Below are 26,458 nucleotides of genomic sequence, written 5' to 3'. Positions count from 1 at the left end.
CTTCGCAGCTTGATGTGAGCATACATGGCAGCTTCATGTATATCTGCTAATGTTGCTGTGATTGTAGCTCTTACATTAGCTCTTAGAGGGCTGTTTTGTTTATAAACTGTATTTTATGCTAGTAGAAGATGTCTGTTTTTAACAAGCCCAGATGTACACTAGAAGTGTAATCCCATGCTCTCTCCAGAGATAATGCTGTCTGAGAACTATACAAAAACAACTCTTGAATGACTGTGAGGAATTTATATATTTTTTTAAATGCACTTGCTCTTATGCACATTATTAATACTTCTTGTTTTTTACCTAGCAGTATTTTTTTTTCTTTTAATTTTTTTTGGAAATGCTCTGGGTATGTTCCATAGGTAAATACCATCAATACCATGTAGAGAGCAACGCAAGACTTACAACCAAACTGTGTTTGATGAATTCTATGTTAAATAATAACTTCCAGTAAAAAATTTTTCAGATTAATTATATTCAGTTCCCAAATAATTGAGAACACCTATAGTGACCATTGAGCAGTGTCCATGTTGAGCATCTGGCACTTCTTTATAAAGAAGTGTTTTGTATGTTATTTTTTGGATTGAATCTTATGTAAATTAGATAACTTCTTAAAGCTTCATGTTCTACTTTTTTCAGGGAAAATTCAGGGAAAGAGAAGGTGATGCTTTGATATCTGTTTGTGGGTTAGCTTGTTTGTTTTAAAAAATCTATTTTTCCTGCAACCATCTGTTCTTTTTAATTTAGTTTTAAGTCAGAAAGTTCTTACTCAGGGCAAAACCAGCTTTATGCAAAACACTGGGTGCTTCTACATCCTCAATAAAAAGTGTTGGATTTTTGCACAGGGATAATATCCCTTGGTACAACAGTCTCAAATAGGGGGGAAAAAAAAAAGTTTAACTGCTGGCTTTCTTGTGACCTTTTTTATTGAAATATGTTTTAAAAACATGGTTACTAATATATTGATACTTAATAAGTGGCAGTTGGTGTTGCAAAGAGCTCAAAGGCTTTTTTTTCTTGAGTCTCTGATATATGATTTCATGTGTGAGGCTATTGTTTCACAGCACTGCCTGGTCTAACATTTCCTATCTTACTTTTGTCTATGGTATAGCTTAGGTGGATCTTTAGACATTTCAGCAGCATGCAGCCAGAATACTTTGGTTTATGGAAATGAGTTTCTTCCATTTTTTATTTTTGTGTCATTTTATGTTTACCTGTTTCAACATATATTTCACAGAGGACAGCAGTTACAATCAGCAAAGTATTCTAATTTAAGAAGCAATCACAGGAAGCCAAAACTGTGGCATAAAGTTAGATAAATACTTCTTGGAGAGCAAATGGCATAGTTACAATTTTTCATTATATTTGATGGTGATTAATCATGCATTACTTCAGAAACTAATTAACTGACCACATGTAACATGATGTTCTATATGTCCTATATGTACCAGCTTTATAATCAACCAAAAAATCACATTATACTAGAAATTCTTGTGATGCAACTGTTAGTCAACCTCTACCATTTACCATTTATTACAAATGTGTATTAAAAATACAAATATAAATATTGCAAGTTGATAAGGGCTTAGTGGCAGTCTTGCTACTATTCAAACAGTGCAGACAGTGCTTTAAACATGAGGGGACTGAAGCTGATACCACTTTGCTTTTGTTGTGCAGGTTGCTCCTTCCCTCTCATGTGTCCTGGAAGAGAGACTCACTGTCTTAAATGCATGGAGGTAATAGATTTTCTTCAGTTTCATCTCTTGATAATTGCTGTGGAATCCCAAGAATTCCAAGAAGGGGAGATGAATGATAACTGTCTTAAAAGGGACCATGGCCTTTCCTGTTTTCATCCAGCCAGATAAAATTCTCCTGATTTCTGAGAGCTGGGCTACAGGGTAAGGAAAGTCCCAGAGATTTCTTTAAGCTATCACTTTTACTATGTTATTCAGTGGGTTTAATAAGAGTCTGATTTGAACAGAGAGGAAGGAGTTTCATGGAGTTGAGTATCAGGCTTCTAACACTAACTTGTATCAGACAGGTTCCGAAAAGTAGTTCTCCTCAAGTAAGCCTCTTAAAGGACCATTTACCCTCTGACAGTTTATTTGAATTTCATTTCTTTAATCTTAAAAGTCAATTTCTGGGTCTCCTTACCTACCACAACATTTGTTTCTCTGCTCATGTGGTGGCAAATATTTGAGGAAAAGAAGTAGCAAGGAAACTTGTCTGTGGATGTTTCAAGCCATTTTAATTGCAAGCAGGTGAAAACTTGAAGGTTGACTATCATCACGGGTGATTACTGGCAGCATGCTGCAAGTATTCCACAGCAGAAAATATTTTCTTATAGTTGCAGGCAAAATCTCAGTCAAGAGGTGCATTTCAAAGAATAAACAATGAAGTGACAAGTCATTAAAAACACAATGAAGTGACAAGTTATTAAAAAAGCAAACAAACCGACAAACCAAAACAGTTTTTAGTGGACAAGTGAAAGAAAATTATCAGAACCAGGGGGAGCTCTCTTTCAGTACAGCTTCATCAAATTGAGATTTAAAGGCTTTCTAACTCTTAAGAAGACTTTAATTTAAAAGTTTTGGTAGAATTTTTTTTTAATGTATTTTTCACTGTGACTGGGTTTTGATTCTTTATTTAACTTTACCATGTATTCTCTCCAGACATCTTAGTAGATCAACCTCATTTACTATTAAGGAGCTAAAAAAAATAATGGCCAAAGATGAGGGAAAGAATAGTCTTTAATTTTTTTTTTCTTGTTTTTTTTTTTTCTATTATTTGTCCATGGGGTCTTTAGTTTACCAGTCATGGAAAAAAAAAAAAAAATTAGGCTTTAAAATAAAGTCTATGTAGTTTTAAAAGTATTTTCTTTGAAAGCAGGTTTACAATAATACTATCAGATCTTTTTTCCAGCAGAAGTATATTCTAGAACTTATGCTGAGCAGAGTAGACATTAATAGCAGTAGACAGTGTCTGGGCAGGAGAGCTACCTTACCACCTGATATAGCCAAACTAAAAATCAAGACTATTTATAGTGAGAAGTTCATCACAGTTACTTCTTAAAAACAGTCTGCTGTGGTGGCTTGAGGTCTTCTCTGTGTGCATTGACTTGTTACCCAGTAACACTCTCCTTTTGGAACATGACCCATTGTTGGCAATAGCAGCTGTGGATCCTTCTACTACCTTAGTAAGGTAGATAAGGTAATTCAGTAGTGAGTAGAAGCTTACTGTTTTAGGTCTAATCTCTATTACCAGAAGTGTGGACACGTCTTCCACTTTTCAGATTTTTAAATTACTAGACTTTCTAAGCTTTTTAATGCCAGTTGCCTTTACAATCAGAATCTTCTAGTGCATTCTTGTCCTTATGATATTTTAAAAATTATATTTTATTGCTATATTTCTTATCCAAAATTGGAAAAAGTAAGTTTTTTTACTATTATGTCAAATGTCCATTTTTAGAGGAGAAGATAACTATAAGGCATAGGTGAACAAGAACTTAAAATTTGCAACTACAAATTAGATATAAATAAATGTTTACTGTATTTTATTTAAAGAATTTGGGGATGACTTGTAAATGATCAAAAATATGCTTGGATGTGATGCTGTTTCTTGTAGAGTGAGTTTTTGCCCTGAGTGGGAAGAGGCGTTTCAGTCACCTCTGGTAGTTCTACTAATGCCTTTGCCAACTAAAGATTTCTCTCAAAAAAGATTCACTTTTACTGATGTATTCTATTTCATTGCCTACTCAGATTAAACAGCCTGTTCTTAATTAGTAGTAAGAATTAGTTACTGGCCACTCCAGGTTTGTCCTCCCTGCGTACAAGAGGCCTAACAAAATAGTGAAATCTTAACTGTTGGAGGAAAATGAATAGGGCTTTTTATTTACTGTATTACAATGTGTCTCCGAATTCAAGGCTGGGACCACTGGGTGGGACTGTACAAATGCCACAACTTTTGCCTACAAGAGTTTATAATCTAAGCATGAACTAAAAGAAAACAATTGAATACAAACCGAGAAGGAGGAGTAATATGAGGAAACAATGAAATGTTAGAAGGTGGTCATTCAGCAAAGGAGCAACTGGCTTTTGAAGGCCAAGAAAGCAAAGAATTTAAAATAAGGCAATGAAGTAGCTTTGCTGATACTTTCTAGGATGTTTTCTGTGCAGAAAAGCACCATGAGAGAAATCTCTGCAATCCTCCTCCAAGTAAAGGAATGGACAACAAAAATAAGGTACAGTTGGATGATGATAAATGAAAGATGGCAGTAGACAGGAGTAGATTATGAATCACTGAAGAAAATGAGAAGCAGAAGACAGTGAAGATTTTTGGCCTATGTTGTGAGTTTCAAATCCTTTTAACTTTTCTCCTTTTAAAGAATTATGTTGTGGATCATTAGAGTTAAAGCATCCATCCTACATACAGTATGTTATACTTTATCAGAAAAGTCACATGTTAATCTGGCATATTTTCTGTAAATTGCAGTAACTATGGAATCCAAATGATTTAAAGATCGAAGCCTTCTGAGAATACATCCAATTCTTTACTTTCGTGTGTCAGGTTGTTGAAAATTTTGCTCTGAATGGCTACTGCCATGCTTAATTAGCAAGCAGATCATAAGAGAAACTGCTTCTTCACCAACTGTGACCAGCAGGTATTGACAAGAAAGCCATGTAAACTCTACAAATGACTGCTGGTGTGTTTAAAACAGCAGAAAAATATGTTCATTTCAATGTCCCTGGGGCATTTAGCTTTGTACATTGGACAGCAGCTTTTACTGGAAAAGTGGGCACAGGGTTTGTGAACCTGCAAAAATCTATAGGTAATGTTCCAGGTATTTGAAAAAGCCCACATGCACTTATTGGTAGAGAGTTGTCAATATATAACTTGGCATATTAAAATATTTTTTTTAGAGGATATGAAAACAAAAAAGAGGTTGTTAATTTTTCCACTTTCAAAATAGTTTTTGACCTAATTTTGGTACCTTTTTCTTCTAGATATCAGGACTAAAGCCTTAAAGCAGTCCTTTTCCCATAACAGCAAGATCTTTTTCTCTCTACCACCATGAAAATTTTAATTTATGTAGGAAACTTATTCTCATAAAGCAGGAAGAAAAAAAGTTAGAAACCTTAGTTAATCTGTATTAAATTCTGGAAAGAGCTGGTGCCTTTGCAAGTAAAATTCTGCTGTTTGTTATGTTGTTAGCAGAGAATTAATTCTACATCCTAATCACAAGCAACTAGGATTTCCAAATCATGCTTGTGAATAAACTGTTATATTGACCCTTCAGTGTGAGTCAGAGTGCAGACAAGTGTCAAGAGCTGATTGGCTTGACCGTAGAATCCTCATTTGTGAAGGTGCTGATTTCGTTATCATTAGATCCTTTGCCTTCAATGGACCTGGGCCCCTTGGGAATGCTTTGCATTATAAAATTGTAATAAACCATAGTTCACCCATAGGGGATGTGTATATACATATAGATGCGTACATAGAAGCATCTCAGTCCTTTTGTATAAAGATAATATGACAGTAAGATACATAAAGTTATTTAACTGTATTGGAGAACGCAGTGTATTTGTACGTTGTTTAATTACAAAGTCCTCTGTAACTTACTAATTTAAGAGCACTCATCATCAGTTATGCATAATTTATTTTTATAAAACTGAAAACTAACATACATTTTGTACACCTAGTTACAGAGATGTGTGCATTGTTATTATCTCTATGAACTCAAGAGTGCCATATTGTGTATTAGAACTGACAAAGACTTAATCTTGCAGACAACTGTCAGGAAGAACTTTCTGCTACATTGAATAGTAGGTGCAATTTGTAACAGTATTTTTGTAGATTGCCTAAGGAAGCTGTGGAATTTCCATCACTGGAAATTTTTTAAGTTCAGGTTATACAAACATCTGTCAACAACGGTTTCAATATAGTTGATCTTGCCTTGGGGCAGAGAGGCAGACTAAGTGACCTCCTGAGGTCCCTTCCACCTCAGTTCTCTGAGATTCTGTGGCATTGTGATGCAACATATTGTAGATATGTATATAAAAGTTGCTCAGTTATAAAAGTTTATTTGTACTATTTTATCCCACTCCCGTTTCTTAACCTTGGGGAATTTATGTGTGTAAGTAGGAAGGAAAGGAGAATGGTTCCTAATTAATTTCAGAAACTTGAAATACCACTTAATTGGATGCTGCATTTTAAGATCTACCTCGAAACTGATAAAGAACTGAGTGCAAGGAAGAGATAAAAACAAAGCAGCATAGATCAATATTTGAAAGTTTGCTAAATCAACCTTTCTTATTAAAATATGTTTTAAATGGAATGCATCTGTAAAGACAGGACAAAATACTCATATGACAAGTTTATGAGGAAGGAAGACTGGTGTTGCCTGCTCCCAGCCAGTGATTCCAAACACAAAGCCACAACAGCAACACTCCCAAAAGTGGCAGCCTCTCCCAGCCCTCTCCTGCCTTTATATAGTGAGCACAATGTCACATGACATGGGATATCAGCCAATCCGGGCCCAGCACTCCAGCTGTGCTCCCCCCACCCCCGCACACAGGTGAGGGCACTCGGACATGGGGAGCCCCTGGGGTCTCAGGGTGCTGCAGCACTCCTGCAGCTACTAAAACGAAGAGGAACTCTATTCCAGCCCGAACCAGGACAGCCTGAGAGGAGACTTGAATATTAGAGCTGATAGTGGAGAGGTGAGTTTAGTGTGAAGTCCCAACCACGTAGGGTGCTGAGGATTCACAGTTCCTCTTAAGTTCAGCATGATCTCAGTGAGTGTGGAAGAGTTGCAATGACAAGTGCTACTTTATACAGGGGATTGTCTTGTGCCACAAATTTTTCATTTGTGCATTTATAACTGTGGATGAAAGAGCTGGAACTCAAAAGGTAGACTGCTTCAAGGAAATAACATTTATCGAAGAACATTGCTTTTATTTCTTCCAGAAATTATGGTAAACTTGGCAGAGTTGTTAGCCTTTACTGATTGGTGATACAAATAACATGGTTGTTCAGACTGTTCTTCTGTGAAGTTCATAAAAAATGTATGCTTGCAGCCTTTTACTGTATGCCTTGCCCTGTTGATGGAATGAGTAGTACAGCTACTTTTAGGACTCTTCAAAATTATGGATGGCAGGTAGCAACAATGTTTATGCTTATGCAGCTATGCTTGCAATTTATTATCAACTTCCCAAGCTCAAAAACTGAAAACCGAAGGGAAGTGGTAATTAAACTGGAGTTGAAAAAAGTATACTGTTTTGTAAATTGTTTCTCTTTTGAGAAGAGGATGGAGAAGCTGACAGATAAGGAAGAGAAAGCACAAGCATTATTCCTGAAGTGATGTGATCTAATAATGGAAAATTATTTCTCAATTGGACAAATCAGGTACTTGAATGTTCTCCCAGAACCCAGATTAGTGTCCTAACAGAGGCCCATCAAACATATTTTAATGAAATATTATTTTTGCTAAACATTGAAATGTTTAAGTTTTGGTTTTCTGGAGAAGGAACATCAACTTGAAAACTTTGGAATTTATATGGCTTTGCAGTAGTGAACTCCAGTACATGTTGTAGCTACAGTGAATAGAAATTAGTTGGTATGAGAAGAAGTGTGGATTCTTTCATCCAAACTAGGCTAAACTTGATAGAGTTAACTGAAATTAAACCTCTTATGAAAGTACAGCAGTAGTTTCACCTGGTAGAACAGAATCCTGGTATCTTGACTTTTGAAGTGTGCCTTAACCATTAGTCATCTTTCAAGTCTAGTAACAATTTATATCTGTTCATATGCATGTCAGGTTTTGTTGACTTTTGATCAGTTGAAGACATCTATTATTTTGGGTGGTGGGACTTCCCATTAATATTACTAACTTCTTAAGTTAATATTATTTTATATTATTATTTAATATTTCTGTCATTAAAATACAAATCTACTATTAAACATTAGTTGCTGGGAATACTCTTTAAATAATACTGTAAAATAATGGACTTGAAAGTATTTATGTTTTTGCAACTGACCCATTTTTAGAAAATTTTGCCACATTTGCAGATTCAGAATACAAACAATTATTCCATTTATAGAACACTCATTAAAAATGAAGTAGCAATTTAGTTTAGGAATAGTTAAGAGGTCAATGAAAGTCCCTGCAGCATGGGACTAAAGCATTTCCTTTTATTTGTCATACTTCATACCATTTTTCATCAGTAAGATTAAAAACTGGTAACATGTAGGTAACATAAGCTGCTTGTTACCTCAGATCTACATACATGATTAACTTTCTTATTCTAAGTAGACATATTAAAATAACAAGAGCTGACAATGGTAAGCACATAAGCAAATACTCACTTTCAAAGAAAATAATATGAGAAAATATTTTCTGTTGGCTTGAAAAATATTTAACATATATTTTTTAAAGTACTTACTGATTTTATATGCCTCTGTTCTTAGGTGTTTGGCATAGTTATTATCAGGTGATGTGTACCTGGCTGCTTTTGTTAATATGGACTGTATTTGTAGAAGTCTTGCATTTGTGAAAACTTGGACTTTGATATTAAAGTTTGTCTTTTTTAGAATGGAAACATTAAAATACACTGGAAGCTTCTGAAAAAGTTTCCTTATGTTTCCATCTCTATGGAGTCTTGAAATGTTGTGTGTATATTTCTGAATCTAATATTTATAGAATATGACTAGATTGAGCCCTTCTGTTTCTGGGTGCTCACTTGTCATAGTTAATCAAGTATTTAAGAATCTGTGAGCAATTCCAATTATTTTGAAAGTGAACTATTAACACGAGCTTTAAGGTTTATACCTTCTAAAGTGAAGTTCAAATGCCAGATACAACGATCTAGTTAAAATTCCAGGACTTGATGTGAAAAATATGTTAACTGAAGGAGATGTTGCTGAAATTGCAACATGATATGGAAATAATTGTTTACATATTTTGTTTAGTTGTCTTTGTTAGAGGATGAAACCTTTGATAACAAAATAACGTCAGCGAACACTTTTAGACTTAAGTATGGCTTTTTCACCTCATTCATTCCTAATGTGTGTTTAAATTCCAGAACATGGCTAAGAGTAAATTCCAGAACATGGCTAAGAGCTTTATTGGATATCTCTCCAGTCAGGTCTTGAATAGAGAGGAAAAAGTAAAAATGAAGTTCTAAAATTTATTTGAGATATTGACAACTGATCTGCAAGAAATAAATTGTGAATTACCAAATGGTCTTCTGTGGATTGTTCTTCAAATGCACATTAGAGACTTCCTATGTTTATACTCTCATGCTGAAAAGCGTTACAGCTGTACACATCTAAAATGTTATGAATCAACAGGTAAGCTCTCTCTATTTTTTTAAAGTCAGGATTACATTAGTGCTTTTTATAACACCATGGAATCCTACATACATTGCAGTACTCTTGGCAAAAGCATAAACTGCTAACATTTTGATACCGTTAAAAAATATTTTCTTCTGTTTTAAGAAAGGAGAAACAAAGTCAGTGATTTTTATTACTTCCTTATTTTCTGAAGAATGTTGAATCTGTATGGAATAATCTACTTAAATTTTATATGTGACCATTTTAAGCAAACTCTATCTATGACCAGTATACCGAACAGCTTATCTCACTGATTGTTGTAGTTCACGTATTTTATTTGGAACTTTCAATGAAGTTTGCTGGTGGAGCAAATTACCAGTGTACCACCAATTAGATTTAAAAAAAAAAAAAAAAGTTATATTGCGTAGAAAAAAATAACAGCTTTGTTAAAGAAATAATAAAGTCCTTAGTTATGGCAAACAAGCTTCAGGGATTTTGGGGATGAAAGGGTCAGTGCAGTGTAATTTTAGTTGCAATATAAAGAAGAATCACTTTACACAAATTTGGTTTGGGCAGTTTTTGCTAAAATGGGAATAGAAACAAATCCTTGAGAGCTTCCATTTCAAGGTAGAAATGGCAGTAAAATTGAGCAGGTTTAAGAATATTTAAATTTTAATTAAATGTCTCATTTCTTCAGAACTGAAAAAGGACTGTAGGAAAATTAGGAGGTTCACTGGGCATCAGGTCATAAAGACACAGCTAAAGACTTCTGATGTTTTAAATGGAGTTTCCATGATGTCGTATCTTTAAAGTAGCTTCTGGGTAGGACAGATCTTGGAACTACTCCTGCTACCACCAAGAAATGATTGTTCAACTTTTCTCCTTTTAGGATATACTTATGTTCTAAATACATACAGTATGAATTTTGTTGCATGGGCAGTATATTTCACAGGCAGATACAAGAAGTATATTGTTAATTATTCCATTATTGTTGGGGGGGTATATATTTCTCTCATGTAGGTGTGCTCCAGCCTTCAGTTGAGATCTTGTGACATATATTAACTAATTCTCTGAAGCATGCTTGCTTCCTTGATTTTTCTCTAAAACAGAACTCTTTTGGACAGGAATATACTTTTACCTGTAGGTACATATGTATTACTTTTACATAGGTAGTTAAGGGAATGTGGGGATGATGCTGTCTGTGCAATCATGTGAAGAAATGCTAAAACTATAAATGCAGCAGTTACCTATAATTTGGGTGCAATCTTAAAATCTCAAATGGCTGGTTAGCAGAAATGAAAGACTAAATTGCATTTTGTCGTTTGTTATTTTGTTTTGTTTAATGATATAGGAATACCTCAGACTACTAGTTCTTTTGCTCTCTTTCAGGTCTTCTGCTGTTCTTGATAGTATTTATTTCATGCCTATTGTTGGGGTTTTTGTGAACCTTTAAATATGATACAGCCACAAAGCTGTCAGTCTAAAATATAACCACAATGCCATTTGTGATGGAGGCAACCAGTGGAAGTAGAGAAAGGAAAGCTCAGGATGACAAAAATAAATTCAGGATACAATTTAGACATCTTATCTGTGTCTTAATAATGCCTCTAAGTAGCAGCACATTGGTCAGTATTTGGAATGCAAAATTCAGAATTTCACATGTTATTGTTTTGGATTTTCCAACAATATGGTGTGTGAGCATCCCATGTGCAGTAAATTTAGTTGTACATACTAATTATTGCTCATGGTCTGATAATTGTTTTCTTCATGCACAGAGGGGGAAGCTGTTCATTCAGCTGATTTGCAGACATCAGTGGACTGGTCGAGGTAGTAGATTCACTCAAAAGCCTATAGAAAACTCAGAGCAGTGGTCAAAAAAGGCGTTAGCAGAGACAAGTCTGTAAATGTTGATATGCAAGTGCCTGTCCTGTCGAGGAAGCTAGAAGTGGTGCGTGTATTTCATACTGCACGTTAATAGCATCATATTTTCAGTTTTTCATAGATTAGAGGAAGCTGTCCCAGATGAATCATCTAGCTCAAGCTGAGTGTTTCTCAAAATTAACCTATTTCAATTATATCTAAGAATTGTTTATATCATAAAATAGGGAAAAAATATGAGTATAATCTCTTAAAACTAAAAAGCTTGAAAACTCTGTTAGTTGTAGAAAGAGTTTCCCTCTCTTGGGTTTACTTTTTGGACTTCGTAGGGAATGAGCTGTTAGTGGCTACAGACACCTAAGCCTCCAGCTCCTCTTTGGCCCTGGTAGTATTGAAACACATCAGGTCTTCCTTTCCAAGTGTGTCATCCCTTTCTGTTCCTTTTGGCTTCTTCAGCACCCTCGTGTCTTTTAAACTGCCTTGTGCCATGCAGTTTTTGATTGTCGTGCACCTGAGTGTGGCTGATACTGCACAGCCTGAGTGCCAGGCAGGGAGCACTGCGCACAGGGCGCGGGGTTCCTGCAGGCCTGGCAGCTGCTGTGTGGAGTGGTGAGGCAGGTTTGGGGTAAAAAAACCCATGGGAGCCAGGCTGTGTGCAATGGGTGATTCAGAGAGTTGTGGTAACTAGGTTTCAAAAAAGATGTGTGTATAAACAGAAATTAGTAGAAACTCTGTAACTTGGCCAAATTGGAGGGAAATTTTCATGGGCTCAGTAAAATGCTCATAATTCTTTGTCATATTACAAAGCCCTGTTTAACAAAACAACATTAAAGCTTCTCAAAGAGCAAGTTGCTCTATATTTTTTTTTATAACCTGAACAAACAATGTGATTTTCCCCAGCCTCATTTATGGAAGGAGCTCAGTTCAGTAAGTTGCCATTTTCAAGAAAAAAATTCACCTTGGCCAAGCGTGAAAGTGTGGAAAGTTTCAGCTGACAGTTTTTTGGCACATTTGCATGCAACTGAAAACTGGATTTGCTAATATACTGTGTTGAGCAGCATAGGTGTAAGTTATTCTAACAAAAAGGCAAAGATAGGTGGGACTAGGCAGGTGGAGAACTGAAAAAGAAGGAGGAAGGAATAAAGTGCAGGAACTAAAGGAGAAAAGTGAATCTAGGAAGGTAAATGCTGAGAATGCAGAGCAAGTTAAATAGGAGAGATAAAGATCACGGAGAACGTACAGTGGTTGTATAAAAGTAGATGATAGGTGTCATTTTACTGTAAACAGGTGACTCCTTAAGTGTTTTGGAATGAGCAGTGCATAAAGCTCTAGCTTGATTTCAGAGAAGTTGCATAGTCTTATACAAATAATAAAATGTCAAGAGTAAATACATTATGGGTTTATAACATTATTTAACCCATTCTTATGGTCTGTTCCAAAGCTGTTGAATTCAGTGCAACTAATTCTTACTGGCAGGTGGGGTTTGTATCATATACTTATTGTAGAGGATGTCTACTGCAAAAATATCGAATCTCAACAAGTGAACTGCAGAATGCTTTCATCTAGACCACTTCCAAAGCAGTGTATTGTCATCTTGAACCATCTGCTTGGTTTTGGTCTTGAACTTAAGTAACCAAATTAAAATCCTCTAGAATGCAGAAGGGTTCCATTGAATTATTCTAGGTCATTTGACTATATCTTGGATGGCTTTATTCAGCTACTTTTGATACAACTCAGACAGATCTATGTTTAGTTAGTGCTAAAATTCAGATTTTGGCTAAACTTTCTTACAAGGAGGCAGCAGTAAGTCAGTATGTAAGAAATTGAGACATGCATGTTGTTCCATTATTCAAAGATAATGGAAACATAAAAACCATAAATATAAAACCAAAATAGGGTAGACTGAAAAGAGCTTACAGACCAATTTCTTAAAGATGTAATACTAGCATTATTTCAAATGCACCAGGAGCAGGAAGCCTGTCTTTGTACAGCAAAATTTGCAGGTGATATTGTTATTCAGAATAGGAGGAATTAAAGCCAACTGCAGAAAAGGACTTTTGTGATACTGAGTGACAGAGTGATAGAGTGACATTCACTGTAAATAAATGGAAAGTAGTTCTCAAAGGGTTAAAAAAAAAAAAAAAAGGCAAACAAACAAAAAAAACAAACCAAAACAAAAACAAACCAAAAATCTCTTTGAGGCCAAGAATGGACTTAAAACTGATAATTACTGTTCAGGAACTTCACTGTGAAATTATATATTCACAGAGATGTGTATTGACTGTACACTATGAAAATAGTAGCAGTCAAAAAAAGCAAAGTTAATATTAGAAATTTTTAGAAAGAAATAGAACAAAGTAGAGAACGTCATGGTTATAAGTAGTGTCACAGTGGTGCACCCGCACCTTGAAAAGTTAAAGAGAAGAAAAGGATGGTTAAATCTTTCAAACAAGGAACAAGGAACTACAAGTTTTCAGTCTGGGAAGAAGAAAATTGAAGGAGGCAAGTTTACCAGCTCATGGGTGGTAAGTAAATAGATTATGAATGATTATTCACTGACTTTTCTACTGCAAGGACATTGGGCATTAGATGAAACTAGTAGGTGGTATGTTTAAGTTGAACCAAAGGAAGTATTTTTTCATATTTCATATAGTTATGCCGTGGAACTGCTTGCCACAAGCTGAGTTTACATTGCTTTGAAAAGTAATAAGAGTGGGTACTGATATTATCTGTTAAGGACTATAAAGCTAATAATTCTGTCTTAGAGAATCACTGAAACTCAGATTCACTGGAGGCTGGGAAAGTACTCTTGGAGAAAATCACTGTATGTTTGCCTTGGTTTTGTACACTGACGTATCCATGGTGGGCCACTGCTAGAGAGGGTATACAGGACAAGTCAAATGCTTGGTCTAATCAAGTATAGCCTTTCATAGATTAAGCTTAACAAATGTTTCACTTAAAACTGCTGCCAAGATGCAAGCATGCTTCAATTTGCATGTAGCTTCAGAGATGGAGAGCTAGCTTTGTTTCTTTTGTGTGCTTGTTTTAATTTGACTTACTCTGAAATTAACATCTCCATTGAGATGAATGGGATAGCATTTCTAGATCTTTGTTGTTATTGTTACATGAAAGTATGTTCCTTTCATGGCTAATTATATTTTAATTTACTCACTGCATATATTCATATCTTTTTCTCTGCATTTAATCACATATCAACTGTTGCCTTGTATTTATTTCCTATACTTTCTTTTCAATACATCTTGACTGAGAGTTGCTCTGTAGAGTTCAGTGTTTTTTGTCAGAAAGCTGCATTGGACTACCCAATTTTTTAACCATAAGAAAGCCAATATGCAGTAGCTTTTATTAATGACCTGGATGATGGAGGAGACATAGGTGACACTAAGTGAGGAAGGGTGCAAGCACTCTGGTGGACAGGACTGGGTGTCAAAATGTTGCTGTATTCAAGAAATGGTTTGAATAAAATAGGCTGCAATTTAATAGGAACAAATAGAAATAAACATAAATGTTTAACTGTACAAATCGCAGGTGTGGAGTTACTGACTAGCTAAGAGTGTTGCACAGAAAAATTTTATGTGATTTGATGGATTAGAAACTGCACAAGAATTAATGCCATCCAAGGAAAGAAGCAGGAAGAATGTAAGCATTATTTACAGGAGCCATAGCCTGGAAGCCAAGTGGGATGGTTTGTTGTTCTCTGTGTTAGGGAGGTCTTATCTGAGGAAAGAGGTCTAGATTTCAATGTCATATCTGATATGGATATGAAGCAACAGAGAGAGTCTAGAGGTCAGTAAGAGTTGTTAGAAGTCTAGAAAACATGCCTCACAAGCTGAAAATAAATGAGCTGTGACTGTTATCATGTACCCTCTTTGGTTTTCCTTTGTACAGTATATTTTCAAATTCATTAAAAGCTGTTACAAGACAACTTTTTAGGATTCATCGTTTAATCATGCTACTTTGTGTCCTGGCATCTATAATATATAGAAGTATCTGAGTTCCTAACTTTCTCTGTTAGCTTGCTTCGGTTTTTTATATTCACAGCCTCTTCTCTGGCATGTGACTCTAGTCTGTCATGCTGCTGTCCTTTTTCTTGTCTTCTGTAAAAGTCATCCAACTTTGCTTATACTGTCAAAATCAGTGTCAAGCTGTATACTCTAATTGTACAACTCCTGGTCTTCACTGAAGTTAGTGAAACACGAAAAGTTGTGCTTTGAGATATAGCAGTGGAAACTAGGGTCATTGAGTCAGAAATGGAGATTTTTCTCTGCCCCTTTTTCCACAGAACTCAATAAAGTAAACAAATGCATCCAAACCTATTTAAAATTATTTAGCCTTCATATATTATTTAGCCAAAATATATTAAAATAAGTAAGTAGTTATATATGATTTACCCTCTAGTTATTATGATCCCAGAAATGCAGATTTCTCTATTTGAATTGTTTCCTCCTGAGCCCTTGTAAAATCTATTTTATAGTAGATTGCTTATTTAAGACTCTAAATACTGTATTTTAAAATACAGCTTAAAATGTCCTTTTCCTTTGTTGACTGTTCTTTCCTCCTTTCTTATTTGCATTACATAGGTCTTCAGTAAGATTTAGTGGCAGTGACACTCCTAGATTAATTGTGCATTGTTCAGAGCGTGTAACTTTGTCAGTTTTAATTTTGTTGCCTTTTTGTTTCACTGAAACATGTTTTTCCTGAACTTGCAAGGGGGTAAGTAAGGGTTATCCTAGTTCATTTATCTAATGTAGCAAAACATAAACTCCCGAGAAAGAAAAATACACGTATCTTCTATCTCCTTGTATTAACAAATTATTTATGCTTGCAATGTTCTTTTGACAGCCACCTCTGAACTCCCTCTCTCTTTTGAGAGAGATTGACCAGAATGAAACGCACTGTTCCTAGTCACTCTGAACCATTAGTTTACCAAAATACATTAAAATTGTACTGGCATGTCCTCTCACTGCTTTTGCATACTAATAGTGTGTTTGCCTTTGTTCACTACTGTACATCAAGCTGAAGTTTTCATTGAGATTTTTGAGTGTTTCACAAAGAATCCTAAACGTAGGGCTTTCCAGGAAGTCTGAGGGATCTAAGTGTCCATCTCTAATTTGAAATTCAAATTTCAAACAAATTAGTAACTGAAGCTCCCTTAGGCTCCTTTGAAACTCTCAGCCTGTATCTTTTTCTGAAGAGATGCATGGTACAAAATTCTGAATTAACCGGATGCTGAAGATTTCCTGTACATTCCTGCACTTAGGTTTCTGAGCTATTTTTTTAATCCACATTGAATCTTTGCTTTTTACCCAGAAATTAATAATGAAGTACTTTGTCAAAAGGTCAAGTAAACTATGTCAGTCTGTTATTTTCCCCATGCTATTCAGCTTTCATTGTCAATAGAATCTAAAAGCCATGTGAAAATTTGGCTTAGCAAAAAGGGATATGTGTTGAATTACATGAAAGGGGTTGTAATTTAAATACATTGATTTAATTTTAGCATATCATGGTTCCCTTCTGTTTTCTTAATTTTTTCAACGTAATTTCTCTCAATTTGCATCAATGACTGTGACTTTTTTTTTTTTTTTAATATTGTTGATAGCTTTAAAACTGTTATCTTTCAACATGGGGGCTGATACTGCTTGATAGATTTTCAAGTTTGTAATATAAAATCCCTCCAGAACACCTGGATATATTTCTAAACACGTATGGTGATTTAACAATTCCTTTATTGTGCAGCTGTAGCAATGCAACTCACCATTACAATCTTAAGGAATCCATTTTATGGTTGTTTCCACCTTCATATCACCCGGACATTCAAGGTATTTGAATTTGCATTTTTAATATCACTGTAAGGTGAGAAACACAATTTTGAAGATCACAAGGTGAGGAAGAGAGGGGAATATTTCAAAACTTTCATAACATTGCGACTAAGTAAATTATTCTATGACTGACTTCTATGGGACTAAAATTAGACTGGTGTATGCTTCTAAAAAATGTCACCCTCAATGCTTCTCTTCAATGGGAAATTACTGTAAGATAGCTGAGGTATAAATTTTAATACACATTACTGCTGAGCTCTAACTCCCCACGTGAACAATCTCAGAGTTTGAGGAGGTTGATCTACTTAGAGAGCATGTAATCAACTGTAAATTCAAACTCCGTCTCACTTTGTTATGGCATCACTGTCCAAGGTATGTTTGCTCTGGCCCCCAAAGGAAAAAGTGGAAATTGAACTCAGATTCATTCAATCTCCACTCCAATCACAACCACGATACCATCCTTACCACTTTTGCTTTCGTACATACCTGCACTTTAGTAGAACCTAAATTTTCCTGAGGTTCGATATGTTGTAACAAATCTAAGTTCTTCTGTGCTTGAATAGCTGTTCATGTTCACAGTGTATGCAAATTTATCTGTTTGCAATAAACTTTTATAATCTACATTTATCAGCAGCAGCTGCATTGCTCATGAACTCAAGTAATTTAAATTCTTGAATATGACTACATTATTTTCTATTACTGCCTGTTCTTTATTTCTCTGTGCTATATACGTGTGTATGTGCACAAATATGGAAATTAACTGTGGTTGTTAAAATTATTAATGACATGGTTTTGCCTACAGATGCTTAATTTTTTGCATTTTGTAACTTCCATTGCTTTCTCCACCCCTTTTCTTTTTCACTACCAGCTTTATGGTGCTTTTAGTGGAACTTGGTCACACATTCTAATTTAAGATATTTCACATTCAATTTTTCTTGCATATATAAGAGCACAGCAGATTCATAATGTTTTATGAATTAGGTTGGACTTCATGATTTATTTCTCCTGCTACTTTTAAATTTGACTGAAATTTTGTTTCCGAAACACTCTCAGACTGTGAATGACAATTATAACAGTCATTTTTTTAAAAAATGTCAGGGGAAATAGCTTCATTTTATGGATTTTTTTTTTTTTTGCTACTCTAATTTCTTATAAAGTTTTGGTAAACTCCATTGTATAAGAATTGAGACTATCACATTCAATAATTAAATATCTTATTTCTCACAAACTGACACTTCAGTGTTGTTTCATTGTAACATCTTGACTCAGATCTCAAAAATTTGCTCTGAACTGATTACTATCTAAAATCTTAGAGTAAGTGACTTTTTCTTCTTGCTATAACTCCCTTTAAGGCATCAGTAGGTGTGACAGCTTTTCAAGTACATCCATGTCAGACTTCCATCCCTGGACAGAAAGTTTCTGGAAGAAATTTAACCTGCTCTTAATATTAATGGTCTTTTTGCTTGTATTTAAATTGATAGATGCTGTAAAGATTAAGTGGGATATAAGTGTGAAAATATTTTAGCTAAGAAATGTCAAACTACAAATCTAAGATGAAAATTCAGCATTAAAAATGTAAAATAATATACACAATTTATAGTTTCTAGAAGAAATACTGTCTTCCCTTGAGAGAAAAAGCTATTACCATTGCTTTAAAACAGAGCTAGCATCAATAACCGGTAGCTTACACTGCTTCTTACTTGCATTACCATTTTTAGCATGCTATAAACAGAAATAACTATTCTGCATTTTATAGTTACAAATTAAATTTAAAATCTAGATATATTTTCCCCTGTGGGCACATATTTAAGGTAAGAGGACTGAACATTCATAATCAGAATGCAGAAAAAATCCTTTATTGCCAGAAAATTAAACATGTTGTTGCTTTAAATAAAAGTATACCTTTTTCACAAACTGGACTGGGGGTTAATAGTGTTATGACTATGCTTTGCAAAGCACTTTACATATCAGTGACCAAACAGTGAGATACTAAAAGCTGAGAGTAGGAGGTTCAGTAGGTTGTGATAAGTAATTCTGAGATTTCAGCAGAGATCCTCTTTCCCTAGATTTCATGTTAATCTTTCCAAATTACTGCATGTTTGTGAGGTTTTTTCAAAAATTTAAAGTTCTTCTGAAACAGTGCAAATTTTGGACATGTCATCAGCTGCAAATAGGTAGTCTGCAAAGGTTTGCCAGAGAATCATTGCACATACCTGAATATGTTTCTTCCATCTTGCTGAGTTGGAAAATGGCTGTATCAGTGTCAGAACAAGTTACCTTCAGTGTAGTTCTCAGCCATCCTAAAGATACAAAAGCTCCAGATGCTCAGCCTCTTTAAAGACTACACCACCATTTATGTAGGGAATCAAGATTCTCTAGTCTTACATTCATCACTATCCAACTCCATTTTATTAATGGAGTAAAGTACTATTCACTGTGAGTAATGGTAGCAAAATGATTTCTGATTTTATGTGCTTTTAGGCTGTCTGATTTGAAAGTTTTGGTTTGGTGCTTCACTTTCTGTTTTTAACATGAATCCCACTGGACTCACAAATTAACTGATATTCAGATGTTAACATTTGTTCTTCAAGGGTTCTTCAAAAAGTAACTGCTAAGCTACTGATGAAGGATGCCTCAGAAAACCTGCCGAAAATACTTCTGTTAGCACTCTGGAAAGACTCAGAATGCATTGAAAAGGGAAAAAATAATGTACTCAGAAGTAAAATGTACAATGAGATAATTACTTTTTTTTTTTTTTTTTTTAAACTGCACCATCCTTAGAGGCTGCTGAGTGTGCTTGTGGGGCAAGAGAAACAAGGATCAGGATGCACAAGATGTGTATTTTATGTTTAAAACCATCACATACAAACATCTACATCCTTACTTTATGTAACAGTGCTTTAGTGGTAATGAAGAACAGATAAAAGAGAAGTGAGGACTGATCCTCAACTTTTCTTTTTTAAATTTTCTGAAAAAAAATAAAATGGGATAGAGCAGTATGAAATGTGTGGGTTGTAAGCTATATAGTAAGAAAAAAAATTAATTGTGGCTAGACAATGGCAATGGTTGATCACAAAATTGATCACTTCCTCCTACAGAAAGTAAAGGTGTTTTGCCAGTCTGGAACTGAAATAACAAAATTTGTTCTTTATTTTTACATCTCTCTTATTTGGGAGTAAAGGAGACAGAGGGAGAATGCAAGACAACAGAAGTACATTTTTGCATTTATGCCATGTTAAAGTATTGATCCTTGGGGAAATGTCCAGTTGTTGTAGCAATATAAGATCAGTCTGCTGTCATACTCTATCTTTTTGAGTAGCTGAAATCAGAGGGTTTACATTCAATTAAAGTACATATGCTATACAGCCTACTTGCTGATAAGAGAATTACTTTGAACATTCTAACGCTTTATTGCTCTAATTAATACACAGATAATTATGAAAATATATCAGAGCCACTCCCTACCTCTGCCTCTTTCTCCTCTGTTACAGGAGTTTCTAGCATCTTGGTAACTACCGATATACTGATAACACCATTCAGACTTAAGGAGAAAAATATTAAATGGTCATTATAAGATAGCCAGGTGCAACAGATGTTTTCCAAATCGTTACTATGATTTTAAACAAAAAAGTACTAATTATAAATTTTATCATAATAGCCAGCAAATACAATATTTGAATCTGGGAGGGAATCTTAACATGCTCCAATTCACTCTCTGACCACAGCTATTGTGGCTCCTCCTAGTCAGAGTTTCTAATGTGACAAACCCTTACCACTTGTCACAAACTTCACATATTTGAGGTCTTAAAGTCCAGATCCTGAATATATGTGATGGCTCCTAAATATGATTTTACCTTAAAGACCTAGGTGAAAATTGACAGACAGAGCTTAAAGGCTTCAAAGAATTTCTGTAGGCACTCTGAGACATCAAAGAGCCTTTCTGAGAAGTTGTAACTGATTTGAAGTAAAGCAGCCTTAAATGAATAGTGTGGAAGGCAAAGTGCAGTGTGTGCAAAGTAGCACTGAGCTATGGGGAAGTGATGCTTTATGCTGGGGAACATGTTATGCTTGAAATTACCATGTTATTTGATGCAGTGGTACTGCAGGTATTTTTCCCCTGGCTTTTCAGGTTTAGAACACAACCACAGAAAGTATTTTTGTGGGGAGACCTTAAAATTGTAGATGCAGAGATTATTTTTGCACAGGAAGTTGTGATAATAACTGGCTGGGCGAGGGGAAAGAGGAGAGGGGGTTGCTTTGTCTTCCACTGAAGTTTAAGAGGTCTTGACATATGTTTGTATATCCGTAATACTTTGACTTTGGTTGGGTTACTTACATGCCTACAGGTTCAGGCTGTACATCAAAGTTTGGAAGACTGGGCCTGCAGAGAAGCTTTGACTCTGTTTTAGCCCAAGGAACAGTGCAAAAGAGGCATGTTTGACACACCAGGCTATTTTCTGTGTTGTACTCTGGTTATTAGGCATTTTCAAATGTTTCCTCAATTGCTTTCATTCCTGTGTCTCTTCAGCTGCCTCCTGGGTTGAACCTGAATGTAACTTGATAATAGATATGTGTTGAAGTCATTAATTGAGTTTTTATTCAAGGAGACTATTTTCTATTTGCTTCTTTTCTAATGTGTTTGCCTGTTCTGTATTATGGTATTATATTTACCTTATTTGTTAGCAAGGATTTGCTTACCAGTGTAAGGTGGAGTTTTGCCTTTTTACTACTTTCTGTATTAATCAGTTTTAAGAATTGCTAGGCAGTTGCTTTCTGTGGTCTCTGAGTTCAAGTTCTGTACATTTATTTACTTTGAGGAAAGGTAGACTATGATGCTTTTTTGTATAATTTTGGATTCTTTGATGCCCAAAGTCTCTCACCGAACCTAAACTCAGTGTGGACTGGGTATGTTTCCTAGATTTGCAAATTCTGTTCATACTCTCTCAGGCCTTTTGTCTCTGACCCTTATCTTGATCTTGTCTCTTACCAGGGCCTGTGCCAGTACCCAAAATTTCAAAATTAGATTTTCAGGCTTAAATCAATTATCTAGATGACATATATTTTCAGCTTCTTCATATTCCTTCACATCCTCTGTTTTATAGTCACTCTTTAAAAAAATAAAAATTGCTTCTGAGCTGTTTTTTATTTTTCTCTGCAATATTTTTCAAAATCTTGAGTTAAAAATATCAAGTACTTAAGAAGAAGCCACAGTCAGAAAAATAAATATGTCCTTTGGTTGCACGCAGTAATTAAGTACTTCTTAAACTCTGTCCACTCATCCTTTACAAGGCCAGGTCATTTCAATTCTGATGGGCCTTTCAGATGCTTTGTTTTATTGTGGGTGAATTCTCTTTGTGCCTGTGCTTTTCAGTATATTCCTGAGCTAAGAAGTTGGCTCCTTCTCTTAATGTCTGAATTTGACATTAGAATGTCTCCAATCTGCTGATTATTGGATAGTAGGATTTACTACCAAGGGAAGGATCAGATTATTTCATGCCTTGTATAACAGGAATGTACAGCAATTATACAGGACCCAGTACAGCAATTCTTATCAGTCAGCATCATATAACTACTTCCCAGAGACTAATGCCAGAGCCTTGGAAAAGTTCTCTGAAAAGATATTATAAACAGAGGGTACAATACTGACCTTGGCTCTGCAGACTTGGCTGAAGTGCTTAACTGTGGGAGTATTCAAGGTGGGGACAAAGGAGCCTCCTTGCCTGCACGACTTCTGCTTCTTAACTTCTCTCCCTGGCCAGCTCCTCACATGTCACTCCTGACTCTCTCAGGTAGCTCCCCATGCAGCTGCCAATGGCTGATGAGCTCTGCCTGGGGTGCTCTCATCCTGCACTGGGGTAAGGTATAGTATTGACAAGTTCCAACCAGAAAAACATTCCTGTGAGCCAAAGTCTTCCCTTTTTGGAGTCCCTGAAGTTGTAATGCTTTAGAATCCCCACCAATTCAGATTAGCAGGGATTAATGTTTTTGTTAGGGTGGGTTGTTTTTATTTTAATGCCAGGAAGCTATGTGTTTTACAATAGAGCATAAGAGGTTCTAGGGTCACCTAATTGACAGGGATGTCCTGTAGAAATTCATTGTTTTGTACAACAGTGAGCTAACCTGTCCTGGTCTCTATTGAATGCTTCTGTTGCCATCTCTGACCCTCTGAGGAATGTTTCCCTTTGAAAAAGAGGTCTCATAAATCCTCTGCAGCAAATTCTAATTTTAATTCCTAAACATCAGTGAGTTTTAAGGTGTTCTTTGTGTCTGTAAGTATGAGCAAATTCATAATATTCAATTAATTATATCAGAGGTAGAGAGGTTGAAGTTTTACCTTAGTAGAATCTGTAGAAATAAACATGAAAGCTAGTTATCAGTCACACATGGTTACATCTTGCACCTTTATAATTACACAGTTATTGCTTATTTGGCTGAAGACCTGACATGGCATCTTTGTTATATTTATATTGGTTCTGATGCATAATTAACAATTAGAGGTGTAAGTTTAATTCAACAAAATGATAATGCGATTCCATTTGAAATATGCTAATGTGATATATAGATTGATTAGACATATAAAATTGGCCTTATCATCTGACCACTATCTATGCTTTACATCTTAATAGGAACAGAATTTTATGTCTATTTAGAGTTATGCTTAGAATGTACTTGGCTTTATATACTAAACATATTAAGGGCCTTTATAAAATTGTAATTCATTAACTTTTATGTGGATGGTTTGAGTATATTTTTCAAAGATACCATAAAATGTAAACATGTAGGCTACAGCTGTAGAAGCTTTATTTAGCTCAGAAATATATTAGTGTATTTATACCGTATATATTACCGTATATAAGGTACTGCTATGTATTTGTAGTCATATTATCATGAGGCAATTTTCTGTCTTGAGTTATCAGAAAAGGGAATTAGGAAATAGCCTTAGGGAAGCAAACTTTTTTCAAAACTCCTATCTGCTAATATCACCTGCCAATGATTTAATGTGTTTATAGTTTATGCTAACCTTTCTTTGCTTTCCTTTTTATCCATGATAGTCTGTGTACCTGGTAGAAGGGAAGCCTGCAGCCAATTGCTGTTACTTTGCAGCTCCTATCTTTACTCACCAAATACCTATTTTCTTTTTTATTATTTTTTTTATTCCTGTAAGGTAGTAACTGTTAGCTGTTATAAAACTGCAATCACGTTAGAAAAGGTTCATCCAAATAAATTCACTGCTGATATTAGGACTTTAAAAATGTTAATGTCTTTATCTTTCTTTGGGATAACATATGTTTTTATATTGATGCTTAGAGACACCTTTAGACTCTTTTGGGACAGTCTGTGGAATCATGGTTTTTTAGGTAGTGCCTCATTTAAGAATTCTTCATACATCTTCTTATTAAAAGTATGTCCATAGTTTGAATAAAATGGAAGCAAACAAAATTCTTAAGTGCACAAAAGAATGTTAACATTCATTATCAGCAATATGAACTGCTGCAATGTTTGTTAGAGTCAAGGATCTGTGGTCCTTTTTGTACTTTCCTAGTCCTCTACTCCTTGTATTACCAGAGACCAGTGGAGCTCAATTGGAAGCTCTGTTGCAAAACTCCAATGTCATGTTTTACTCACACTCAACCTTTCTCACTTTCTTCAGTTTGCATCAGACATTTTCCACAATTACAGGTGGGAGGTATTCTTTGTGTCCAACCTGTGTATATTCATGAAGACTGACTAACCTCTCCTCACAGCTTTAGATAAAGCCCATTAATGATATAATGGGAATGTTATTTAGTTATTACACTTAGTCTGGCAATGGAGTATGGACCAAATGTGTAGGAGAATAGTTCATGGCCTATCTAAAGATAAAGGGTTATCATGTGCTGGGATAACTGTCCTTTCATACATAGTCTTTAGTTTCATGGAATAGTAAATTCGGGATTCTTCTGAGTCAGAATTCTCTGAAACTTTTTGGACACAGCTCTAAATATAGTCAATTGCACCTATTTCTAATTGATCTCATTCTAACATAAACCTAAAGTAATTGCACTGCTTGTAATAAACTTTATTTTTATTACTCACAATTGTTTCTATGTAGGAAACTTTCTCAAAATTTTAAGCATTTTTCACACTCAGAAATGTGCTCGTTGTCTCCTGAACCTGTGAATAGAAGTACCTGAATCTGACCTGTATATAGAAGCAGCTGAATTTTGTTTCCCTTCACTTCATAATAAAGCAGACACTTTTTTGTTCAGCCATTGGACACGTGCCAAGTATTTTTAAATGTACTTGATGTCAAAACAAGAGTCTATAAAGCAGAATTAAGGTATTATGAAGAGGACTTTTGATGGTTGTATTATTTCTAACATTTAATGATTAGAATTAGTCACTGCTTTATTGGATTCTATTAAGCAATGTATCCCATACGCACTGCGTTATTCATTTGCCTGTTTTTAAAAAAATGTTTTTCAAGAGCCATACTGAGAGCAGATTTGCAATTATTATGCTATGTAACTAGCTCTGCTTTTACCAAAGGAAAAAAAAAAAAAAGACGCCTAATTTCAGATATTTGAAAGCTTTTAGAATTATCATGGTTGTTGTTATTAAGAATTATTTATGACATAAAGCCAGTCTGTATATGGATACTTTACACTGGCATAACTGTCATCACAGTATGATTTTCTTTCCAAAAAATCCTTAAACAGTTCAACTTATATGACCTTTGGTTGTGAATACTGTTAGGCTGCCATAGCTTTTTTTATATTGCCAGCATTACAGATGTTCTTAATTATAGGGATATAATTGAGCTGTTACAAATTTGTGTGCCAGTAAGCCTTAAAATGTTTGAATGGCACTCAGTGGCTGATCTCTGTGTTGGGATGAGTTGAAATCTAATAGGAATAAACAGGAAAAGAAACTCACTTTTTAAAATCCAAATATGTTTTTAAAAATCAAGACAAAAATTGGTGTTTTGTTATACTTGTTCTTACCACCTCCCCTTGTAGTTTTCAGAAGTGAACAGGAGTATTTCTGCACAAATACTTTGAAACAGCAGTTTGGGAGGGGGAGCAAGTGGGAAGAAGGTGCTATATTCCAGAAAATACTCGAATCTTATGCTGAAGCACTGAGGAATCTCTTTGCTTTTTAGTTCAGCATGTAACCCAGCTATAAGTTACCATAAAGCATTGTGAGTGGCTGCTATGAACTGGCACAAAGTTGGATTTGGAAGGGGAACTGGAAGCCCTGTTTTTTTTTTTTCTTGGTTGGACTATAAACCTGTTGTATGATCCTGAGCAGATCACATTAACCCTGACTTCCCAAAGCATCTGCACTCCTGAACTGGATCTATATGTTGGTCAGGTGCAATTTCCTGTAAGGTGAGAGTGGTGCCTTAATAGGATGCAGACAGCTCATTAACA

At 35.2% G+C, this 26,458-nt stretch overlaps 1 protein-coding gene across 3 annotated transcripts in view; it reads left to right on the top strand.

Moving 5' to 3' along the window:
- LOC104368675 (heparan sulfate glucosamine 3-O-sulfotransferase 1) overlaps window positions 1–26,458 on the top strand; it is a 61,106-nt gene that overhangs the window by 26,820 nt on the left and 7,828 nt on the right. The window contains exon 2 of one of the 3 annotated variants that reach the window (XM_032995386.2): window positions 1,678–1,736. The exons of the other annotated variants lie outside the window; for them this stretch is intronic. The gene's annotated coding sequence lies outside the window, so the exon portion shown is untranslated. The remainder of the gene's footprint in view (window positions 1–1,677; window positions 1,737–26,458) is intronic. 3 annotated transcript variants of the gene reach the window in all.

Source organism: Tyto alba, unplaced genomic scaffold, assembly GCF_018691265.1.
Source record: "Tyto alba isolate M040663 unplaced genomic scaffold, T.alba_DEE_v4.0 Super-Scaffold_1, whole genome shotgun sequence".
Taxonomy (NCBI): Eukaryota; Metazoa; Chordata; class Aves; order Strigiformes; family Tytonidae; genus Tyto; species Tyto alba.
This window is presented reverse-complemented; position numbering and strand designations above follow the sequence as displayed.